The sequence below is a fragment of the Podarcis vaucheri genome (genome assembly GCF_965113315.1).
Source record: "Podarcis vaucheri genome assembly, chromosome: 9".
NCBI lineage: Eukaryota > Metazoa > Chordata > Lepidosauria > Squamata > Lacertidae > Podarcis > Podarcis vaucheri.
The window spans coordinates 17,345,752-17,369,178 of record NC_138767.1 but is presented as its reverse complement, the minus strand read 5'-3'; the positions used below and the strand labels follow the sequence as shown (position 1 = coordinate 17,369,178).

The 23,427-nt window shown below is 44.5% G+C and overlaps 2 long non-coding RNA genes across 2 annotated transcripts in view; one reads left to right on the top strand and one right to left on the bottom strand.

The window, feature by feature from the left end:
* Nucleotides 1-4,135: 4,135 nt before the first annotated feature.
* The window catches only part of LOC309540207, a 146,183-nt gene continuing 126,891 nt past the window's right edge, over nt 4,136-23,427 (bottom strand). Inside the window, exon 2 of the long non-coding RNA XR_014223132.1 lies at nt 4,136-4,282. This is a non-coding gene — a long non-coding RNA (uncharacterized lncRNA). The remainder of the gene's footprint in view (nt 4,283-23,427) is intronic.
* LOC309540185 overlaps nt 7,007-23,427 on the top strand; it is a 28,706-nt gene continuing 12,285 nt past the window's right edge. Inside the window, exon 1 of the long non-coding RNA XR_014223109.1 lies at nt 7,007-7,030. This is a non-coding gene — a long non-coding RNA (uncharacterized lncRNA). The remainder of the gene's footprint in view (nt 7,031-23,427) is intronic.

Here is a 23,427-nt window from a genome sequence, read left to right as displayed (position 1 = left end):
ACTGAATGTGTATATAAAGGTAAAGGGACCCCTGACCATTTGGTCCAGTCGTGGCCGACCCTGGCGTTGCGGCACTCATCTTGCTTTATTGGCCGAAGGAACCGAGGTACAGCTTCCGGGTCATGTGGCCAGCATGACTAAGCCGCTTCTGGCAAACCACAGCAGCGCACGGAAATGCCATTTACCTTCCCGCCGGAGCGGTACCTATTTATCTACTTGCACTTTGACGTGCTTTCGAACTGCTAGGTTGGCAGGAGCAGGGACCGAACAACGGGAGCTCCCCCCGTCGTGGGGATTCGAACCGCCGACCTTCTGATCGGCAAGCCCTAGGCTCTGTGGTTTAACCCACAGCGCCACCCGCGTCCCTCTAAAATACATGTTAATAAATCAAGGAAGTGATTTGATTGATGAAGTCCTTGGGCCAACTCTGTGCAAACTCTGCTCATATGAATGGGAGCAGGGCGGGGGTGGGGCTACTGGAAACCATGGGATTTGATGAGGTCACCCAAGGGCAGCATGGAGAGAGAGAGAGAGAGAGAAAGTGAACAGCAGCGCATACATGTATCAAGGCCAGCTTGCACATACCTGTGTGCCAAATGAGTTTGACAAGCTACTCACCTGGAAGGAATTGCTACTTGCCTTGGGCAAGTGGCTAATTTCAAGACTGCGCTGTATCATTAACTCAGCCCTGCTCCAAGGTCAGCATGAAAGCATGCAGGGTGGAGGGGGAGGGCGTATAAGTTCACAACACAGAAGGATCAAACTAGGATATGAATATATTCTCGTTGCCTATATGCACAGGGAAGGAGGATGGAGGAATCGAGTTGAGCAATAAATGGATGGTTATTAGAGGAGAAATCAATGAGGATTATTTCAAAAGGAGTTTTTGCTTTTCCTTTCTTCTCCTGTCTGAAGTAGGCAAGCCATCAGTTTCTGATCAAGGTAAACTGTAGCATGAAAGGAGTCAATGGCATGTAATTGGTTCTTTTAGTAATATACTGTAGGGTAGCCGTGGTGCTTGACACTTATTAAAACTGAACACAACAATTCCTTCTTCAGTAGACACAGGTTTTATTTTTGAAAAGGCTCTGAATTAAGATATGGAACACGTGGATGCTCTTTTTAACATCCCCCCAACACACACACACACAAAAAAAAAACACAGAGAGACATGCAAAAGTGGCACTGTTTTAAATAATAGATGCAGGAAACAGCAGAAAAAGGAGAAAGATCAGCATGGCTATTCAGAAAAGCTACATCTGCAAAGACATTTCCCCCTGAAAAATTGATGGTCAGAGTTGTGATATAATTACGGAAAAGGACAATTACGCAGTTTAAGACACATTAGCTCACAGAAACATGTGAAATGTCAAGCCATTAATCTTTTTCTAAAACATGTTCAATGTAAGACATACTTATGTATAAACAAATCAGCAGCTGAATACAAATAGATTCAGTAGCGGGAATTTAGTAGCTTGCAGGGATGGAGGGGGGATTTTTAAGGCTTTGGAACCCCTTTTCTTGAATGGTTTTCTTGAAAAACTGGATAGGTATCAGCCCAGAGTTCATGAGTTTGGCAGGGGCATAAATCAGAGTTCCTCTCCCAATTCTATAATTTAAAATCAGTGTGATTTTAAAATCAGTTGTGCAGATAAAAATAATAACATCACTATACTGTGTATGTTCACAAGACATGATTTAATGCACACCATATCTTTTTTATTTATTTTCAAGCTGCGGTCATTAATCAGCTGAAACCAGCAAATGAATCAGTTTGTGGTGCGTTCCTGTGGATGTTGACTCAGAAGCAACCCCCATTGAGTTCAATTGAACTTGCATTGGCAACCTCAGTGCTCTTCTGTTGTCCTGCCTTGGCTTTCAAGTCCTTTGTGGGAGGCCCTTCTCCACCTCCCACTCTTTTCCATTTGTTGGTATACAAGGTCAAAGCAGTTTTTGGTTTTGCAAGTCGATTCTCAGCTGGAGTTTTGAGCTGGAGATGGTAGGGAGTAAAGTTCTGAGCTACAACCCCTTCTTCAACATTTTTTAGGTAAAGGTAAAGGGACCCCTGACAATTAGGTCCAGTCACGAATGACTCTGGGTTGCGGCGCTCATCTCACTTTATTGGCCGAGGGAGCCGGCGTACAGCTTCCGGGTCATGTGGCCAGCATGACTAAGCCGCTTCTGGTGAACCAGAGCAGTGCATGGAAATGCTGTTTACCTTCCCACCAGAGCGGTACCTATTTTTCTACTTGTGCTTTGACGTGCTTTCGAACTGCTAGGTTGGCAGGTGCAGGGACCGAGCAATGGGAGCTCACTCCGTTGTGGAGATTCAAACCTCCGACCTTCCAATTGGCAAGCCCTAGGCTCTGTGGTTTAACTCACAGTGCCACCTGTGACCCTTCAACATTTTTTTACAATAGCTCAAATAATGAAGGAAAGGTGCACAATTCATAATCTATCTAGGTGACATGGTAGCTTCCAAAAACCCACTTCCACATTGAGGAGCTCCTTAGCTTGCCATTGCACCATATGCAATGGGCTGATAACTCCAGCCCAATTCATGAACCCAAAAAAATGTGCATGACCGTCCTGTTCTCAACATCTCCATGCCCTTCACTCCAACCTCCCTCCATTGAGCTTCTTCTGAAGAAGCTTCTGTCCACATTTGGTTTAGAACATCTTCTGGATCAGGAAACCTGGTTTATCAGGGCTCTTGTTTACAAAGATGCTTCTAAGTGCATCCAGCCGAACATGGTTAGAAGCCTCCTTCAGACACTCCGACTCAGTGTGAGAAGGATGGCATAGATGGCTATGGGGCATGCAAAGACATGATTGGGAGTCAGGGCACCCATTCCCCCTACAGGGCTTATACCCATGCATGTTCTTTTGAATGCACAAAGATTGTCAGGGTTGTGTGGTTACATCCTTCACCTTTGAATAGCCTACCACTGGGAGGTGGAGCCTGAAAGTGTGGCAGTTTTTGCAGCTGCCGCTGTATATAGCTAAGAGGTGAATTGGGTTCAAGGGTGTGTGAGGAGCCAAAGCTGAGATTGAAGGACAGGGCTACACAGCAACACACTATCCACCCATTCAAGAGGGACAATGAAGGCAACATCTATTTCTGCAGTTGTTGCTTCACAGCAGAACCTTATACATGTTTACTCCATTGTGAAATCAACAGGGCTTATTCCCAGGTAAGTGGCTATGCCACAAGATTGCAACCACAGTCTTTAAAAAGAGTCGGCTTGTCATTTTTACAATGCTCCTACATGCCTTTTCTAAAAGTCTCTAACAGCAAGTCCGTGCAGCTTGAGGTGACAACTTTAGAAAACAAGCTTGAATTTCAAAGTGTCTTGATCCCACCTTTCAGTCACAAGAATTCACATTAAAAGAAGTTGTTTGAAAGCAAAGTCAGTGCTAGGAGGATATTTTTATATGGTGATGTTGAAACCTAAAGAAAAATTAAATTCAGCAAAAGCGCTGGCTATTGTTTAAGTAAGAAGCATTTTCAAATGGATATCTCACTTTGGAGTGCTACATTTGTTCTTCTCTGCAAAGAAAATGAAAAGTTACTGCTTCTTTCACGCTATGAGCGCAGGAACAAAAGAGAAGTGGAGGGTGGGGGGAGATAAACAGTTGGGATTTTCTAAGCCTTGCAAGATTTTGACTGACACAGGTTGCCATTCTTATCTGACCTGAAAGCATTGTGTCAGAAGATGCTCTTTGGAGAAAATGTCGTGATTCTAAGATGTGAAGAATAGCTGACCTGCAGGTCTCTGTTTTGCATTTCCTACCTGTACAGAGGCATTCCCCCCCCACCCCATTAAAGGCAACTGGATAAACAAAGGAGATTATTCTATCAGAATTTATTTTCAATGTTGTCATCTCCCTCTGATCATTGTGAGCCTTGCAATGGAGTACACACACTCACTTAAACAAAATAGCTGCGGCAGCAGAATGCAATGAAACCACTTCAGAATCACATCGACATTCTCTCCTGCATCTTTTATCCCAGATCTATTTTATTTATCGGTGGGCGGTGAATTTTTGTGGCATGGGACATAGGATGTAAAAGGTCTCAGGGACTGCTACAACAATTTAAAAGTCAATATTAATACCAGTTTTATTTATTAAATTTGTATACCGGCCAGTGTGGTGTAGTGGTTAAGAGAGGTGGGCTCGTAATCTGGTGAACTGGGTTTGCTTCCCTGTTCCTCCACATGCAGCTGCTGGGTGACCTTGGGCTAGTCACACTTCTCTGAAGTCTCTCAGCCTCACTCACCTCACAAACAGTTACAGATAGGTAGCCGTGTTGGTCTGCCATAGTCAAAATAAAAAAATTCCTTCCAGTAGCACCTTAAAGACCAACTAAGTTAGTTCTTGGTATGAGCTTTCATGTGCATGCACACTTCTTCAGATACACTGAAACAGAAGTTGCCAGATCCTTCTATATAGTGAGAAGGTGGGGAGGGGTATTACTCAGAAGGGTGGTGGGAATGGGAGATTGGCAGATAGCTGAGATGAGCCTGTTGACAACTCTTAACGACTGTAATAGGTCTTACAGGAAAAGGCAAGGGGTGAGAAGGTGAGAAATGGCTTAGTCATGTATAATGAGATAAGAATCCAATGTCTCTGTTCAGACCAGGTCTCTCCATGGTTTTAAGTTTGGTAATGAGTTGCAATTCAGCAGCTTCTCTTTCCAGTCTATTTCTGAAATTCTTTTGTAGTAAAACAGCTACTTTGAGATCTTGTATAGAATGTCCTGGGAGATTGAAGTGTTCTCCTACTGGTTTCTCTGTTTTGTGATTCTTGATGTCAGATTTATGTCCGTTTATTCTTTGGCGTAAGGTTTGGCCTGTTTGTTCAATATAGAGAGCTGAAGGACACTGTTGGCATTTGATGGCATACACAATGTATCTACAACCTCTCCTGGACAATGACAGTTCTCTTTCTCAAGCTCTGGGAGGAAGACCTTTCATTGCCTACAGACAGCCACCCAATCTTAAACAACTCCTAACCCACAATAATACTACAACCAGACTTAACACGGACACTGGCACCAGAGCCTGCAATAAACCCAGATCCCAACTTTGCTGCCACATACACCCAGACAACACCATTACTGGCCCCAACAACATCACACATACCATCTCGGGACTATTTAATTGCTCATCGTCTAACATTGTGTTAACACCTGACGGGTTCTTTAGGAAAGGTGATGTCTTTCACACATTTGGAGCCTGAGTTGTTTATTGGCCCACATCCAGCCCATCGCCATTTCCAAGCACCAATTCGACACTTCAACCACCTGTCCCAATTCAGAGAGCGAATAGGGTGTCATCTGCATATCGATGACCCTTCACTCCCAATCTTCTGATAAGAAGCTGCCTTGTACCGTTAGTCAATCTAACTCAGTCTTGTGTACACCGGCTGACAGTGGCTGTGGCGATCACACAGGGTCCTCGGACATTTCACCGTCTATTGATCCCTGTGCCACCACTTTATTTCTCGCGGCCGCCACCCAGGCCCTACCTGGGACAATACTGAGTCCACTCAGGGTTAAATTGAAACATAAACTTTTGTTTATTTATTGCAGCTTAACAAGCGTGCGGTTTCACAAACAGTATCAGTCAATTACAATCATGGGGTGCCTATCCAGTCCTATAACTTTTGCTACCTGCTCTCACTCACTACACCACCTCTCCGATATTTACTTGTCTGCCTAGCCCCTAACTGTTCCTGACTCAGCCTATTTTGCTACACTAACTCAACCTACCCACAGACTCTATCCCAATTCACTCCCACTCCAACCAACCACCCAACTCCCAACAACCCCCCCCACAAACTCCCCCCGAGCTGGTTTTATAGTCCCTCTGACTCCACCCCCTGGGTTCTGATAGGGTAACCTGTTTAACTATTTCACCTCCAGCACGTCACAGTGGCTTCCCAAGGTTTCAGGCCGGGATCATTCTCAGCCCTACCAGGGACTGAACCTGTAACTTTCTGAATGTAAAGCTATTGCTCTACCACAATTCAATGACCCAGCTTTTTTTTGGTCCATCTACTCCTGAATCTGCGGCTATGTTGCCAAAGACAGCCAGACAATCCATGTCAAGAACAGTGTAAAGGCATGATACCACCTTGTATTACCAAGTCAAACCAATGGTCCATTTACTTTAGGACTGTTCAATCAGTCCAGTGAGACATCTCCAGCCACTCATCTTTCTGGTCTTGCTACCTGCATCCTCAAGCTTGGAGATTTCGGAGACTAAATCTGGAATCTTATGTATACAAAGCTCAGATCTGACCACTGTGTTTTCTCCTTATGTGTTGCTTTAGCTTCCTGGAAAGAAAGCAAAATTGCCAGAAGCTAAGAACTTTTGTTTCCGCTGTATGGCGAACTGGTGATCTCCTTCACTTCTTTCACCCTTACCAAATCCTCTTTTCACGAAGAATTCAAACCATAGCCAAGTCCTGATTATTCTTTCTTCCAGCCACAAAGCTCTTGCCTTACAAGCTTCTCCTACTTCTCTTTCTGAACAGGTTTTCGAAAGCTGGGTGGCGGGGCGGGGGGAACGCACTCACACAAAACACACCACCCAAGCTAGAATCCAGTGCTTTCCCTCCCGGCACGTAATGTATTTATTGATCTCTACAGGAATCCTGATGGGAAGCAAATGAAAAATGCAAATAGAGCCACCCAAAGCATAATAGTGCAAGGCATTTCTAGGGGAAGGGAGGCCATTGGGTCACCAGTACTTGGTTTTACTTTTTCCAGCTTGCTGTCACCATGCAGCAGGGGGCTTCTGGCTATAATTGTCTCATGAATTATCTTGGGCTTTAATAACTTTGCTTTTTAAGCAGCTTTTCTATCAATCCTTCATTCCGTCCATGAGGGAGCCCTCCCTCCTCCGGGCGTTGGTGTTTACGCTTTGTTTTGTTTTGATTTGCAGAATCGTCTCCTTTCTAAAGATAGCATGTCATTGTCAAGCATATGCGCAGAGAGCAGACACAAACCATCACCAAACAGGTGACATTTTAATTATGGCTTTTGCACATAGACCTTCACTCTTCCCATTCAGCTGATTTCAAAGATTAGCAGAATGGGAAGGCTATAGATCCCTAGGGAGGGGGTTGCAACTACTCTCCAGGGAGAGGGTCGTGTGCAATGCATTAGGATCATGTGCCAAAGTGTGAAGTAGAAAACTGCTCGGATCCATGCTTTCTAGGTATGGGACAAGTGTGAGTGGTAAGCTACAGTGGCCAGAATTATTTGAAGGAAAGGATATGCTTTAAATGTGCACATTTTTTGGACAAACTAATTTTGTTTAAAGGAGGAAAGACAAGGATGGCTGCCTACTTCCAGTCACAATTCAGAAATTCTCTCCTCCTATACTGGCTGACCCAGGAGTAATAATAATAATAATAATAATAATAATAATAATAATAATAATTTATGTATACCCCGCCCATCTGGCTGGGTTTCCTCAGCCACTCTGAGCGGCTCCCAACAGAATATTAAAAACACCAAACATTAAAAACCTCCTTAAACAGGGCTGCCTTCAGATGTCTTCTAAAAGTCGGATAGTTGTTTATTTCCTTGACATCTGATGGGAGAGTGTTCCACAGGGCGGGCGCCACCACCGAGAAGGCCCGGAACTGCCAGAAGGCCCTCGGAGCTGGATCTCAGTGTCCGGGCTGAATGATGGGGGTGGAGACGCTCCTTCAGGTATACAGGACTTTAAAGGTCAGCACCAACACTTTGAATTGTGCTTGGAAATGTACTGGGAGCCAATGTAGGTCTTTCAGGACTGGTGTTATATGGTCTCAGCGGCCACTCCCAGTCACCAATCTAGCTGCAGCATTCTGGATTAGTTGTAGTTTCTGGGTCACCTTCAAAGGTAGCCCCACGTAGAGTGCATTGCAGTAGTCCAAGCGGAAGAGAACTACAGCATGCACCACTCTGATCAGCAGGGGAGACTTTCCTAGCAATTGCATTGCCCTCGGAGGTGCTGGCATGTGACAGGGCCTTTTCTGCTGTGGCACTCAGACCCCAAAACTCCCTATCTTTAGGTGTGTGCCTGGTGCCAGCTCTGTATATGCTTAGGAGGCATGCTGAGGCTTACATTCTCACCCAAGCTTTTTGGGATGTTGATTGACTGCTTACTCTTCTGTTGAGCCATTCTGTATTGATAATGGTTTTGGAAATTAACTTGTACTTTAAGAACATAAGAAGAATCTGCTGGGTCAGGCCAGTGGCCAGCCAGATGACTGTGGGGAAAGCTGCAAGCAGCACCCAAACGCAAGAGCACTCTCCTTACCTGGGATTTCCGGCAACTGGTATTCAAAAGCATTTCTACCTCCCGCTGTCAAGGCAGAGCTGGTATACCACCCTTACAGAGCTGGTTTCACCACCTTACTGCTGCAATTTTCCAGTTTAAAAAGGCTACAAATGGATTTGTGGGGGGCGGGCGGGAATCAAATAACGTGGAAATGAACACTGGCAAAGTTCACCTGGCACCTTCATTATACACCTTTAGGCGCCAGGCAAAAAAATGTTCCTTTTTAACCAGGCCCTTGGTTGATTCGATTTACATCCCAAGCCCTTTTAAAATGTGTTTTTGTGTGTTGCGGGTGTGTGTGGGGGCTGTTGGGTTGTTATTTTTACTTTTATTAGGTATGTTATAGTTTTCTATCTTGATTTTATTCTGTGAGCTGCCCTGAGACCCCCGGGTATAGGGCATTAGATAAATTACAATAATAATAAACATGCACTTTATTCCATTATAGTGGAATATAGATGTGACTTTTATGTCATGTGAAATCTCAAAAAATAATGCGGAAATTAACAGTGAGGCAAATGTCGGGGAAATGGGATAAACTACCATGCAGATGCAGCCTTAGTCCTCACCCCCACCCCATGTAAGAGAAAACTCAAAACTCTAATAAGGTTGTATTGTATTGCAGTTGTTCCACTCCCGTACTCTGCAGCTTTTGTTTCTGCGTTTGCCCCTTTGACTGCTTTTGTCGGCTGCCTGAGGACTTTGATCAGTTCAGTCGGATTGGCTTAAAGATGCCTGCCATGCGTGTCTCTCAGAGTGCGCTCTCGTAAACACTTCCCACAGACAGGCGCAAGACGAACCCTCCTCCTCCCCGCCTGAGTTCTTATTCCTTCCCCTCATCAAGGGCCATCCGCCAAAGCCGTGTTTAGATGTTTGGAGCGCCTGGTGCTCGAATGGCTTTCTGTTTTAACGAGGACGGCCGTGGCTGACTTTCTACCGGCGTGAATGGCCAATTAGCTGAGGTTGTCGAGATCAACAGCTCCTCTCATGCCATAGCAGCAATCCAGTAGCTGTTGGAGTGTGCCAAAAAAAGGCCCGCAAATGCTTCAGCGTCAAATTTATTCCAGAAAGGATGAGTGTAATTTAGTGCTCCTTGTTGAGGATGCATTTATGATCAAAGTGTGTGGAAACACTAGCTTCCCCCCTTTTCCTCTTTGAGAGAGGTCTGGCATCCATAATTTCCGAGTTGCACCAGTTGTTCAGTTCTAGACTGCAGAAAAAAGCAAGCGTAATTACTTGTCTGGTAATAATAAAATTGTACAGTTGGAAGAGACCGCAAGAGTCATCTAATCCAACCCCCTGCAGTGCAGGAATCTTTTTTGCCCAACATGGGGCTTGAACCCCCAACCCCGAGATTGAGAGTCTTGTGCTCAACCTACTGAACTATCCTGCAGGCTCTTTGGTTTAAGCTCCCACACAGACAGATGACCACTTGAAAAGCCCCATGTCTTTTTGGACAGCCAGTGTGGTGTAGTGGTTAGGGTCATTCGCAGGGAAACCAAAATGCTTGTTTGCAAAGCTATTGTACTACCAACCTTACCGTATGCTTGTGAAACATGGACCACTTACAAACGCCATTTCCAACTTCTCAAAAGATTCCATCAATGGTGTCTCTGAAAAATCTTACACATCACATGGGAAGACAGGCAAACTAATATCAGTGTACTGGATGAAGCAAAGATCACCAGTGTTGGTGATGATTCTTCAACATCAACTTCGTTGGACTGGTCATGTTGTGTGGATGCCTGATGCTCGTCTTCCAAACAACTACTCTATTCCAAACTTAAAAATGGAAAGCATAATGCTGGTGGTTAACAAAAGAGGTTTAAAGGCTGTCTCAAGGCAAATATAAAAAAATGTAGCATAAAAACAGACAACTGGAAAACACTGGCCTGCAAGCGCTCCAGTTGGAGAACAGCCTTTACCAAAGGTGTCATGGGCTTTGAAGACACTCAAACTCAGGACGCAAGGGAGGAAGGCACACTTGGCAAATCCACACGGTGATCAACTCCTGCCTGGAAACCAATGTCCCCACTGTGGAAGGACGTGTGGGTCCAGAATTGGCCTCCACAGTCACTTACAGACTCATTGTTAAAACCGTGTTTATGGAAGACAATCTTAATCAGCTACGAGTGATCGCCAAAGAAGAAGAAGAGTGGTTAGAGTGTTGGAATAGGACCCGGGCAACCAGGGTTCAATATCCCACTCAGCCATGAAGCTCATTGGGTAACTCTGAGCCAGTCATGGTCTCTTAGCCTAACTTACCTCTTACGCTTGTTGTGAGGATAAAATGGGGAGTGGAAACCCATAGGTGTCCCATGGTTCTTTGTGGAGGAAAGGTGGCATATAAATGAAATAAATAAATGTATTTTGGTATGTCGCCAAACTCATGTTCTATCTTGGACCTCTGTGAATACCTCTTTTCAAATCCCTGTTGAAGTTCACTGATAAGATTTTCATTTAACTGGGTATATTGGCATCTCCAAATTGGTTTGTCTCAGAAGCTAGCCTGTTCCATGCGCCACACTGCTTTTTCAGATGCACCCAATTCACAGATTGTGGTGGGACCAGTAATGGTTGGCATGGAGGCTTGGTGGCCCATAACTGACCTCCCTCCACTGGTGTCGCTGTGTTTTACTAGGAGGGAGGGGGGCAAAGCCTCTTCTTGGTTTTTTTGGTCAATCTTGCCATAGCAAGGGTGAGCCTTTAAGAACTTTCCACCTCTAGTCTCTCTCTCTCCCTCTCTCTCTCTCTCTCTCTCTCTCTCTCTCTCTCTCATCTGCACAATAACATCTAGGATTGTGACCCAAGCAATGTGGGGAGCAGCCTGTGTATTTATCAACCCTTTTCCAATTTGTTATCTTTTTGAAGGAGCAGTGAAAACCACAAATCCATTTTTTAAAAAATCTGTAATCATTTTGTTCTTTAATAAAGATTGCAATTACAACAACAGGGCTGGTTATTGCAGACTCTCCACGTATTGATTTTCATTGTTCATTACTAAGGCCTCTAAAGTAAACAAGGCAATCACAGCTAATGCAAACCTGTCCATAGCGCACAAAGTTGGCACCTTACCCCAGATATGCCCACTCAGGCAGTTTTATCTACAGAACTGGCAATGTTACAGAAGCCCCTTAATACTAGTTCCACATTGGTAAGAAATCAATCTTTTGATGCTTCATCTCCCTGCCTATTGACAAAACATTTTTGTTTAGGCAGGTCTATCCAGACCCGGGGACGCGGGTGGCGCTGTGAGTAAAACCTCAGTGCCTAGGACTAGCTGATCGCATGGTCGGCGGTTCAAATCCCCACGGCGGGGTGAGCTCCCATCTTTCGGTCCCAGCTCCTGCCCACCTAGCAGTTCGAAAGCACCCCTAAGTGCAAGTAGATGAATAGGTACCGCTTTATAGCGGGAAGGTAAACGGCATTTCCGTGTGCTGCGCTGGTGCAGGATCGCCAGAGCAGCTTTGTCACGCTGGCCACGTGACCCGGAAGTGTCTCCGGACAGCGCTGGCCCCCGGCCTCTTAAGTTAGATGGGCGCACAACCCTAGAGTCGGACACGACTGGCCCGTACGGGCAGGGGTACCTTTACCTTTACCTTTATCCAGACCTGTAGTAGGTTGGCATGTGTTTTAACATAGTTTTTAGCTCATCTTTGGTTTTCATTTATTAAAATGTTTAGTTGTTTTGAACACCTTTTTTAAAACTGCTAATTTTATTGTTTAAATCTCTTTGTAAACCACTTTGAAGTTTTATTACAATCAAGTGGTTATATATAAATCTTGTGAAATTAAAAATTACTGTAAATGAAAAAAGATCAATACAAAGAGTTGTATTCGTAATTTCTCAAATTAGTTGTTTTTGTTAATATACATGCAAGATACAGATTCACGGTCATGTGTGCATTGACACATGTAAAGATCTGGTAACAAGCCCCTAGGCCTTCACAAAGTAGCTCACAATATATAAAAGCAATACAGATATATTAAAAACAGTGAAATCTAATAAAATAAACCATCACACCAAAAGGATATTGATGCAATCATTGTCATTGTTCATTTACTTATATATACTGCATTTTTCCTCAAGTAAATCTGTGCTCAAAGCGGTTCACACAAAAATCGAAGTCTAAATACAGGAATACAAGAACAAAACATAATAAATCACATAATCAGTTACTGCATATGATCCCATCAAGATTGCTTTGGCGGAGTGTTTTTCCAATATGCACAGGTACACTGGAAATGCTGAAGGCACAAAACGATCAAATGAACTGAAGCAATCTAAGATTAAAGCAAACTGTGCACACATAATGCCATATACAAAATTAGAGTGTGTGGAGACAGAACAATGGAAAATTCCTAAATGCATTATTTCCACTTTGGGAACAAGACAGGGTAATTCAGAACTCCAAAATCTGGGGAGAAATTTGGATGAGAAGAGTTTGGGGGATCATCCTTTAAAGGATGTGAGGTGCTCTGAACATTTGCATAAATGCTAGGCATTATTATGCTCAATGGGTATAGCTGGTAAAAATGTCAGGGGCTGTTATGTTGAGTCTTTGAGCCATCGGTGCATCTCTGATTCAGAGGAAACAAAAAGTAATTTCCCCCTAAGCTAGTCTCAGGAAAGCCTTCACGGTCCTATAGATTTATCTTTCATTTGCATTCAATTGGCCATGCAATGGCCATCTAATCAGCTAAATGCAGGGCAGCGAGGCCACCTTCCTGCCTAATCAGCAGATAGTCAGCAATACTCACATGGGCCATGGGCTACACAAATGTAACAGGCCTTTGGTCAGGCTACAGCAATGTAAAATGTTTGTGAGACGAATGGGATATAATAAGGCATCATTTCCCGTTTCCATCCTATATTTGTTGCATGCAGCACTGTTTCTTTTCCACCACAGTTCGTCTTCTGCCAAAAACAATGTTGTTCATCTCATGAGAACATTAGAAGAGCCTGTTGGATAAGGTCAATGGTGGATTTTGTCCAACATCCTGTTTTTGCAGGGGTCACCCAGATGCGTGTGGAAAACCCTCTGGCAGGACCTGGGCACAGGAGCACTCTCTCCACCTGTGGTTCCCAGCAAATGGTATTCAGAAGCATTATTACCTCTGACCTTGGAGGCAGTGCACAACCACTGTGGCTAGCAACCACAGTTAGCCTTATTCCCCTTGCATTTGTTCAGCCCTCTTTCAAAGCAGAGCAGAGCCATCAAAACATGATCTGTTGCTGACTGACCTTCCATGCCTTTCCTTCTAATCCTTATGTCTGTCTTTCTCCTTCTTCAGTTGTCTCTAAAACATGGTATGAATTCTACAGTCTGGTCTCAACCTCTTGGCCTCCCATTGTATCTTACAAGACATTTTCAAGGCTCCCAGTACATTTCCAGGCACAATTCAAAGTGTTGGTGCTGACTTTAAAGCCCTAAACAGCCTCGGTCCAGCATACCTGAAGGAGCGTCTCCACCTCCATCGTTCTGCCCGGACACTGAGGTCCAGCGCCGAGGGCCTTCTGGCGGTTCCCTCACTGCGAGAAGCCAAGTTACAGGGAACCAGGCAGAGGGCCTTCTCGGTAGTGGCGCCCTTCCTGTGAACGCCCTCCCACCAGATGTCAAAGAGAACAACAACTACCAGACATTTAGAAGACATCTGAAGGCAGCCCTGTTAAGGAAAGCTTTTAATGTTTAACAGACCACTGTATTTTAATACTTTGTTGGAAGCCGCCCAGAGTGGCTGGGGAAACCCAGCCAGATGGGTGGGGTATAAATAATAAATTATCATCATCATCATCATCTTGGCTTGGCTTTGGATGCCTTGGGCTAGTTTGGAAATTTAGGGACAATAGGAAGCTGCCATATACTGAGCCACATCCTGGGAAATGGCTTTGATTGGCCGGCGAAACCAGTTGAGGGTAGCTGGTGGGTCTCAAACCCTTGGTGACTTAGGGACTTGCCCTTGCATGCAAAGACAACCTCCAGCAGATTGAGCAGATGAGACCAATAGTGGCTCCAATGGTCAAGAAGGTAGTTTCTGCACATGCCGTAGAGGGAAGTGAGGGACAGATGGGGCTCGTCAACCTGGCAAGGTAGCCCATCTAGGAGAAAGAAAACTCTGATCCTAAACCTCTGCTATCTTGAGGGATATATTTGGGAGAAGAAAAGGCTAAGGAGTAAACCCTACACAAATGCAGAGTGGAGTCCCTAAGGTGGTTGGATGGCACTTTGTGCGCCGCTTTCTGGCAACTCCTGCAGCCAAGCTGGTGCCAACCATATTGCTGTGATTTCATTTGGACCACATCAGTGAGACTGAGGGTCTTGTCATCTGGACAGCTCAGGACTTCCATACACACTGCCCAGGCTTGCGCCCTGAGGGGGTGTGCTGCCAAATACAGCAGTTATTTTCAAAGATATCAGGGCAAAAGGAATGAGGAGGTGGAAGAGAAACCAAAACAGTTTTATTAACAAATAAACAGCAAGCATACAAAGCATAACGTAAAACATACCCGACGGGGGCTACCCAATTTCTCCTTCAGGTGCCCGAAGCCCCAGGTAGACCAGCAGGAGAAAGACCCCGACCGTCGGTCTCCCAGCATCAGGTCCTTTGATCTGGGCAGAAGCTCTCTGGACCCCTCCCGCCTATGGCTTTTATAGCCTGCCTTGATGTAATCAAGTGCACCTGGCATTACTCATGATTAGCCCAGGACCCTGAGATGGAATTAATACAGAGCGGCTGAGAGTCTCCCACTACCTGCAGCCGGGCATCCAGCCAACATCTGCAACACAGAAGAACCCAAGAAACTCCCGACAGGTGTGTAAAACACAAGAATCAAACTGGGGATGTTAAAGGGAAAGGGACATGCCACCTAACTCCTCAAAATACAATTGTCTTCCGCATTTCCACTACAGGGGGTCACTTCGGTGCTGCTAACACAGCGGTTTGACTTCACCCCTAGAGGTGCACTCCATTGTCCCTGGACATTGCCAACTCTCAACTCCAACTCCCATCTAGCTTAGTCTTGTCTACACGGACCGGCTGTAGCTCTCCAGGATCTAAGAGCGGGTTCTCTCTTAGCCCCACCTGGAGATGCCACAGATCAAACCTGTGAACTTTTGCATGCAAAGCATGCAACTGTGGCCCCTTCCCAAACTTCATGTTTCACATGTGCCATTTTTCAATAAGTCTAATTACTGTTTTATTTATTGTCAAAAGTCCTGCAGCAGCAGGAGAGCTTACCGTGTAAACAATTCAATGATTTTTATTTATTTTTTAAAATCCTCCTTACTTCTGATTGCACTTTTGTAAGACAAAGTTGTTTGCAACGAGGGATCCTCAACGAGATATGTTTTGCTTAGGTTCATCAGTGTCTTGTGTCTAATATATGGCATGACAGGCTGGGATGTAAGTGGCTCTTTGCTGTTCATTGACATGATGAATTGCATATAGACATTTCACACAGTGCACTTATTTAGTAACCTTGAAGTCAGGCTTCACATTTATCACTTGGGCGAATGTGAGCTAGGTCTCTGCATCATATTGTCTTCAGCATTAGTTATTCTATTTCAGTTGGAATTAGTATTTTCTTCTTTTTGGTGGGCCATTTCATCTCCCATTACTTTTTCCCTCTTCTTTTTGGCATAAGCATTCCTGTTATTACAGTTGCCATCAAACTTTTGCTTGAGGAGAATCTGGACTGTCTCATTCAAGCCAAACATCCATAAGGAATGTTGAGGAGAATTGATACTTTTGATAGGATTGATGACATTTCTCAGTAGCATTTTTTTTCTTTGCACATCTAGGGTTTCACAAAAGGTGGTAACCAACCATACTTCAGTAAAAGTGAGATGTGAGGGGGATATGAAGGATCCTGCTCAAGCGGCAGATTGGTATGAATGTCAAGGGAAGATGAGTGTTAAACACTGGGTGGTTTTTTAAATTAAAAAATATATATCTCTAAATAAGATCAGGCAAGGGATCAGGAGCTAACCCGAGCTTCATGAAATGGATGACATCAAGGAATCATGGGGACTTCCAATTGGAGGAGGAAGAAGTAGATGCTCAAAATCTGGGTTAAGGGCCATTTTCTCAAAAGTCAGTCCAGGCTGATCTGAACATTTCCATGTATATGAAAAGTGGTGGAGCCATTGCCATATTCTTCCAGCTGAAAAAGATTCCCGACTGCTCCAGCAGGGCCATAGTTCAGTGATAGCTTTGCACACAGAAGGTTTCAGGTTCAATCCCCACCATCTCCATGTGGGGCTAGGAAATAACTCCACTACCACTCAGCATAGATGATATGGAGCTAGTTGGATCAATGATCTGACTCAGCATTTCTGTTGGGAACACACAACCCCATGTATGTGTATCTCTTTGTCTCGTTGTGTGTTTTATCCCATTCTTGAATCACAGTCCTTTTCACCTGGCTGGCCTGGGTACTCTGAGCAAACATTATAGGAGGGAGAGAGAATTGGATGGCATTAGTGAGCCCCCGCCTACATGCACTGCTTAACTGCATTTAACTAGCACAGGTTTAGTGGCCTACCACCAAGGGTGCCATTTAGACCACCAGATGAGATTTTTGGAGTGGGTATCAACTGATTTTGGCCTACTGCATGAAGATTAATACCTGTGTAGAAACCTAAGAAGAATTTTCATCTTATTTGCAGTACAATTGGGATTTCCTCCTAAAGTTGCAGAGCTAATGTTACACTAGGGTATTCAAATCACAAGCAATCCTCCAACCCCTGCGAAAACAATGTGTCGGAGATCCCATGCTGCTCTGTGGTGTCCTTGTCCCAAGCGCCGTTAATCTGCACTGTTTGCTCCTAACGGGCTTCCTGGTGCGCCAGCCCAGAGTGAAATAGATATAGTTGAGTAGCGCTAACGCATTGCGTTTCACACACATCCCCGCCATGTGTATTAATCTCCATGTTGGAGGAAGTAACGATGTGAGGCGGCCCTTCATTTCCTATTACTGGTGATCTCCTAAGCCTCCCATCCTTTCCAAAGGCACCGCTTTCTAATGAATACGTTCCACATTCAACATGATGAATGGTTTCAATTAAAAACAATCTTTGAGAAAATGTTGCTGTTGTATGGCAAACGAACATACAGCGTTATTCATTTATTCTCGCAGGCCATTGGAGCTAATGTGTCAGTTTTGTAAATTAAATGTTTGTGTGGATCCGGGGGGCTTCTGGGGTGGGGGTGGGGGCAGCGGAGGAGAGGCTTCGAGAAGAACCCTTTAAGCCTGAGAGCCATAAAGTCTAAAGAAAGCCAGCACGGTTCCCTTTTGACTAACAATTAAACAGAACACGGGAGCTCAGCCAGGCAGAGGAGAGTGAAAATACCACCCTGTTCCATGTGCCAGAGAGAAAATTGCATTGATATTTATAGAAGAAAAGATCTACCTGCGCTTAAGGCTTTTATAATTGTCAGAGGTGTCATTTGTAAAAGACAGCGAGGGCCGTGAATGCGTCAATGTCAAGAGAGCTGCGTGTTCTCGGTAACTGCGAGAGGAAAACCCCACTGTTACTCTCACTTCTGTGAAGTTGCAAAGCCTTGGAAAGGAGGGCAGCTGTTGCAGGTTGGAGCTTTTAATTGGGAATTTCACTCCTTTCTTCCTTGGCTCAGGCGATTTTCCTCCTGTGGGCTTGTTGCAGCTGCCAAACCGCACACAAGCACCCAGTCGACCCAGCATTGTAAACAGAGGGCTTAATGCACAGGTCAGAGCATGCCTGCCAAGAGAATGGCTTCATTCTGTGAGCACCTCAGCTGCCTTGGGCCATAAGTGTGGTCCAAATTTGGCTGGCCAGATTCTTATTCTGGTTTTAAGTCCAGCTGAGTGAATTGACTATAACTTATATTTTCCAAAAATAAAGGAAACCTCTACAGCAGACCTGTGAACGCATAATTCACCACAGTATCACTGAAGTTAATGGAATGGCTGTTGTTATTGAATAAGAATTCTTAATTTCCTTTTTCTGTGTTCAACATGTTTTGCAGCCTTTATTTGCTTCATCCTTGCAATGACTGTGTTAAGAAAGTCACTTAGGGAGCAACTCCATGAACAGTAAAGGGTAAAGGGGACCCCTGACCGTTAAGTCCCGTCGCGGACGACTCTGGGGTTGCGGCGCATATCTCGCTTTATTGGCCGAGGGAGCCGGCGTACAGCTTCTGGGTCATGTGGCCAGCATGACTAAGCCACTTCTGGCGAACCAGAGCAGTGCATGGAAACGCCGTTTACCTTCCTGCCGGAGCGGTACCTATTTATCTACTTGCACTTTGAGATGCTTTCAAACTGCTAGGTGGGCAGGAGCTGGGACCGAGCAACGGGAGCTCACCGTGTTGCGGGGATTCGAACCGCTGACCTTCTGATCAGCAAGCCCTAGGCTCTGTGGTTTAGACCACAGCACCACGTTGGCGCAAATCAAGCCAGTGTAGAGTTACACTAGATCCACACCCCACCCAGTGGTGCAGCTGCTCAGTCTAAGCCTGAAAAAAGGAGAATAAGCCTTTAAAACTGTTCTATGCCAGTCGGCCAGGTCACCTGACTGGGCTGAACAGGTTAAGGGTTCAGCCTAAGTCCTCCCTCTCTGGTCTTACCCCTGCCACATTCACACTATGTCTCTTTCTGCCATTGGCTTGGCCAGTTTCAGGTGAACTAGAATGAAGAAGAAGAAGAAGAAGAAGAAGAAGAAGAAGAAGAAGAAGAAGAAGAAGAAGAGGAGGAGGAGGAGGAGGAGTTTGGATTTGATATCCTGCCTTTCACTCCCCTTAAGGAGTCTCAAAGCGGCTAACATTCTCCTTTCCCTTCCTCCCCCACAACAAACACTCTGTGAGGTGAGTGGGGCTGAGAGACTTCAAAGAAGTGTGACTGGCCCAAGGTCACCCAGCAGCTGCATGTGGAGGAGCGGAGACGTGAACCCAGTTCCCCAGATTACAAGACTACCGCTCTCAACCACTACACCACACTGGCTGATGAGCAAATTACACTGGTGTGTCTTTACCTGAGCCAGGGTTGGGGACTTGCTGCATACCCCTCAACCATCCTGATTTGACTGGGACATCCCAGAATTCCCAGGATGTCCTGTTTTGGCTCCCAAGCTCAGCGAGAGTCAGCTGGCTCCCACCAGAGTACAGGATCAAAAGGCGCATGGTTTTTGGTGCCGCACTCTTGCCTTGCAGCCATGCTCCCTCCTCTGCATCATATGGTCCAAACAGCACCTGTTTCTGGATGTTCTGAGTCCCACCACTAGGAAATTTGGCTGGGGGTGGTGGTGGTAGGAGTCACTGTGGTCCTCGTGTGCATGCATGTGCATGTGTTATGGGGGCAGAAGGGGCTGGTAAGCAACTGTTGGAGCAGAGAGGCAAAGTGGTGGTGGGGTGACAGGATTGCCCCGAAATAATGGGACCAGATAAGTACTTACCTGGCAAGGGAGATACCATGATCACCAAATAATGGGACCCAGTTATTCCCAATTTAACAACAGTGAACTGCTGGTGAGTGACTTATTCAAGGGCAATGTAAGTCCATAACTAAGATGCAATCTGAACTCTGCTCGACAACAAGCTGTTCACTGAACTACAGTGCCTGTCACGACATTTGATAGAGATTTTTTTCTGAAGTCTGTGTAAGACATGATTCAGGATAGGAATTAGGATTTTGCTAGCAGAGAATTGTCTTCTGAAATGCCAGGCTGACTTACTAAAGCTGACGTTGCTTCCTTTAGATTTCTACAGAACACCAGCTGGGCAAATGGAGGTTGCACAAAACATGGATAGCATAACTCTATGCACATTTACTCAGAAGAAATCCTTGCTGCTTATTCCCAGGGAAGCGTACATAGAACTACAACCTTAGTGCAATTCTTACACACATTCTTCTTAGGTCACAGTTGCAAAACTGCTTTGTCATCTTAAACTATATATGCAAAACTGTTGATGTTATGTAACTGCAAGCTAAATAAACCTGTTGTTGAGCACCTGTTGACTACAAGACCTATGATGCAATTCAGTGTTGAGTTTAATGAGAATGTACAAAAACCACCTGAGATCTGAGGCTGAAGCAAATCATTGCAAATAATAGGAAGTGTGGAAATACAAATAGGACTTGTTTCAATTCGACCGGGCAGTTGGATTGACCATGGAAATTTGTGGCAATCCATAAAGGTGATTTAAAGCTGGAATACCACCTTACTGATTTATACTAAGTGGGGAAAAATGTTACAGCACTGTGACCTCTTGGTATGTAACCAGCACTGAATATTAATTCTCAAGCCCACTGTTGCAATTAAAGAAAAATATCTACATAGAAACTTATGGTATTAATATTTACCCAGTCAGTGGTGCATGATGCATTCTTACACATTTTAATTTTGAAGTCACACTTCCCAGAATAAGTGAATTCTTCATTCTTCTATATTTGCCCCGCAGAACATCCTAGTGCTGTTTGGAATTGATCCATTCTCTAATATTCTTCCTCCATATTATCATATGTTGAATGTCAACACTGGATATCAAATGTCAACTTATAATGTAGCAAATGCAGACTGTCAAATGCCACACATTGTCCAAGTCAAATATGGGATGTCAGGTGTCAAATATCAAATATCGAAATTTCAAATGTTTGACAAACAGACAACACCAGAATCCACAGTAACAATGTCTAGAAAAGACTGGAGCTGATGGTGACAGTCTATCATTACAGGAGTTGCAGGGGAAAGCTTATGAGCATTGGAAACTGGTCAGAGCAGAATGAGATCCCCAAACTCAAAAGAGGCATGCAAAAAGTGGGTAATTTGGACTGACTCCTGCACTGATGTCAGAACATGCATGTAAATGGGACACTAGCAGCTTGGATAGCTCAGTTGGTAGAGCATAAGACTCTTAATCTCATGGGCTGTGGGTTAAAGCCCCACATTGGGTGAAAGATTTCTGCATTGCAGGGGGTTGGACTAGATGATCTGTGTTGTCCCTTCCAACTCTGCCATTCTGTGATTCTATGGTAATGTGAAATGCCCTAGACGTGACATTCCACCCCTTTGAGCCTCTGCCTTTTACGGCCTTGCCAGACAAACCTCTCTCCAACTGAGTGTGTCAATACGACCTGATGGATGGGCTAGCAATACTCCCCCCACCACCCCGCTTTCTGCTGCAAAAGAAGTTCAAGAAAATCTATGGATGTGTTTACACATACCTTACTGCTTAACTTCTAATTTCATTCCCATGGCAACTTCAGAAATGTTAATGTGCATCGGTAGTCATTTTGCACACACAGTTCAATTAGGGACTTAACAACATCTCCTTTCCATGGTTCACCATGGTGTCTCCTGCATACAGACAGAAATAATACTTTCGGTTATCACAGGATCCCCTTGTGGTATTTTTATTTGGAATACTACTGTCTGCACTGGAAATTTGGGCTCGGTTCTCCAATCTGTTAAGGTCATCTTGAATTCCGATTCTGTCTTCTGTGGCAGTTCCTCCCAGTTTGGTGTCATCTGCAGATTTGATGAGCATCCCCTCAATTCCTTCACCCAAGTCATTTATAAATACATTGAACAACAGATCCAGGACAGACGCTTGTGGCACCCCACTTGTCACTTTTCCCCAGGATGATGAGAAACCATTAATGGGTACTCTTTGGGTTCGGTCAGTGAAGCAGCTACAAATCCACAGTTACTTCGTTCAACCCACATTTTACCAGCTTCCTCACAAGAATATCATGGGAACTTTGTCAAAAACCTTACTGAGGTCAATATACACTATGTCCACAGCATCCCCCTGATTAACCAAGCCTGTAACGCCATCAGAAAAAGAAATGGGAGTCGTTTGGCATGGCTTGTTTTTGAGAAACCCATGCTGTGTCTTCATAATCACAGCATCCTTTTCTAAGTGCTCACAGGCTGCCTGTTTAATTATCGGTTCTAGGACCTTTCCTGGATCTTCTCCCCAACCCCTAAACCCCCCCCCCCCGCTTTTTGAAGATGGGGACAACATTTGCCTGCTCTCCAAGAATTCTCAAAGATTATAGATTGTGGCATTACGCTAAAGGATTTTGCTTAGCATGGGTGTCACAGAAATAACTTTATCATTTAGATGTTGACCATGAAGACATTCATAGGTCTCTGGTGTCTGGGGTGGCAGGGTGAGGACAGGACTGCTCCATCCACCATGTTTCATGCTGGGTAATAATGCCAGAAGATGGGAGGGCATTGAAGGCACAGCAGGACTGAACTCAGATGTGTCCACATGAGTGCTAAAGCACTAGCAATGTGAGGGAGCCATGAATCATTTTTTTATATTAGTAATGATCATTGTCCATCCCAAGTAGCTTAATGTCAATCAGTACATTTGGGATAATATTGAGCCAGTGGCGGAAGTATGATGTCTAGGGAGAGAGGGACAAAAACCAATGGGGAATGATGAGCGCTCATTTGAATAAAACAACACGAGAGATTGATTGGGCTTTAATTCATAGATAATAGGGAAGTCTTTAACCTGTAGAAATATACCCATGAATCATATCAGACAGACTGCCATAGATAGGTCTTTAGGTAAGAGGCTTTGCAACTGAGAAATAGAGTAATGTGAGACCTTCCTTAAACACACTACCAAACATATTCAAATTATTTTAACTTCCCTAAAAATTCTTCTAAAACGTTCCCTCTGAACAGGCCCAATATGCTCACCTTTGAATAAATCTTCCAAAGGAATTAAATTGATCCGTTTTTAGCAGGGCAACAAGAGCCATAAATTTGGCTCACTGGCACCTCCCCTCGATATAATTCCTGGCAGATATATTTTTAATGCAATTATGAATAAAATTCAGTAATTGTCAGATAGGGCCTGCACACAACAGAAAACCAGACTAGCCTTGGTCAAGAGATATGGTATAAATATGTTGGGTCTATTTGCTAGAATTGTAGTAAAAATAACTTATAATCTCCATTAAGCAATGTGGTAGACCTATGGGAATTTAATTGCTTAATATCTTTAGTTTAGGAATGAGTAGCATTCTGTGGACTCTGGAATCTGTCCTCATGAAAGAATAGTGCTAAATAAGTCCAATAAGTGTGGA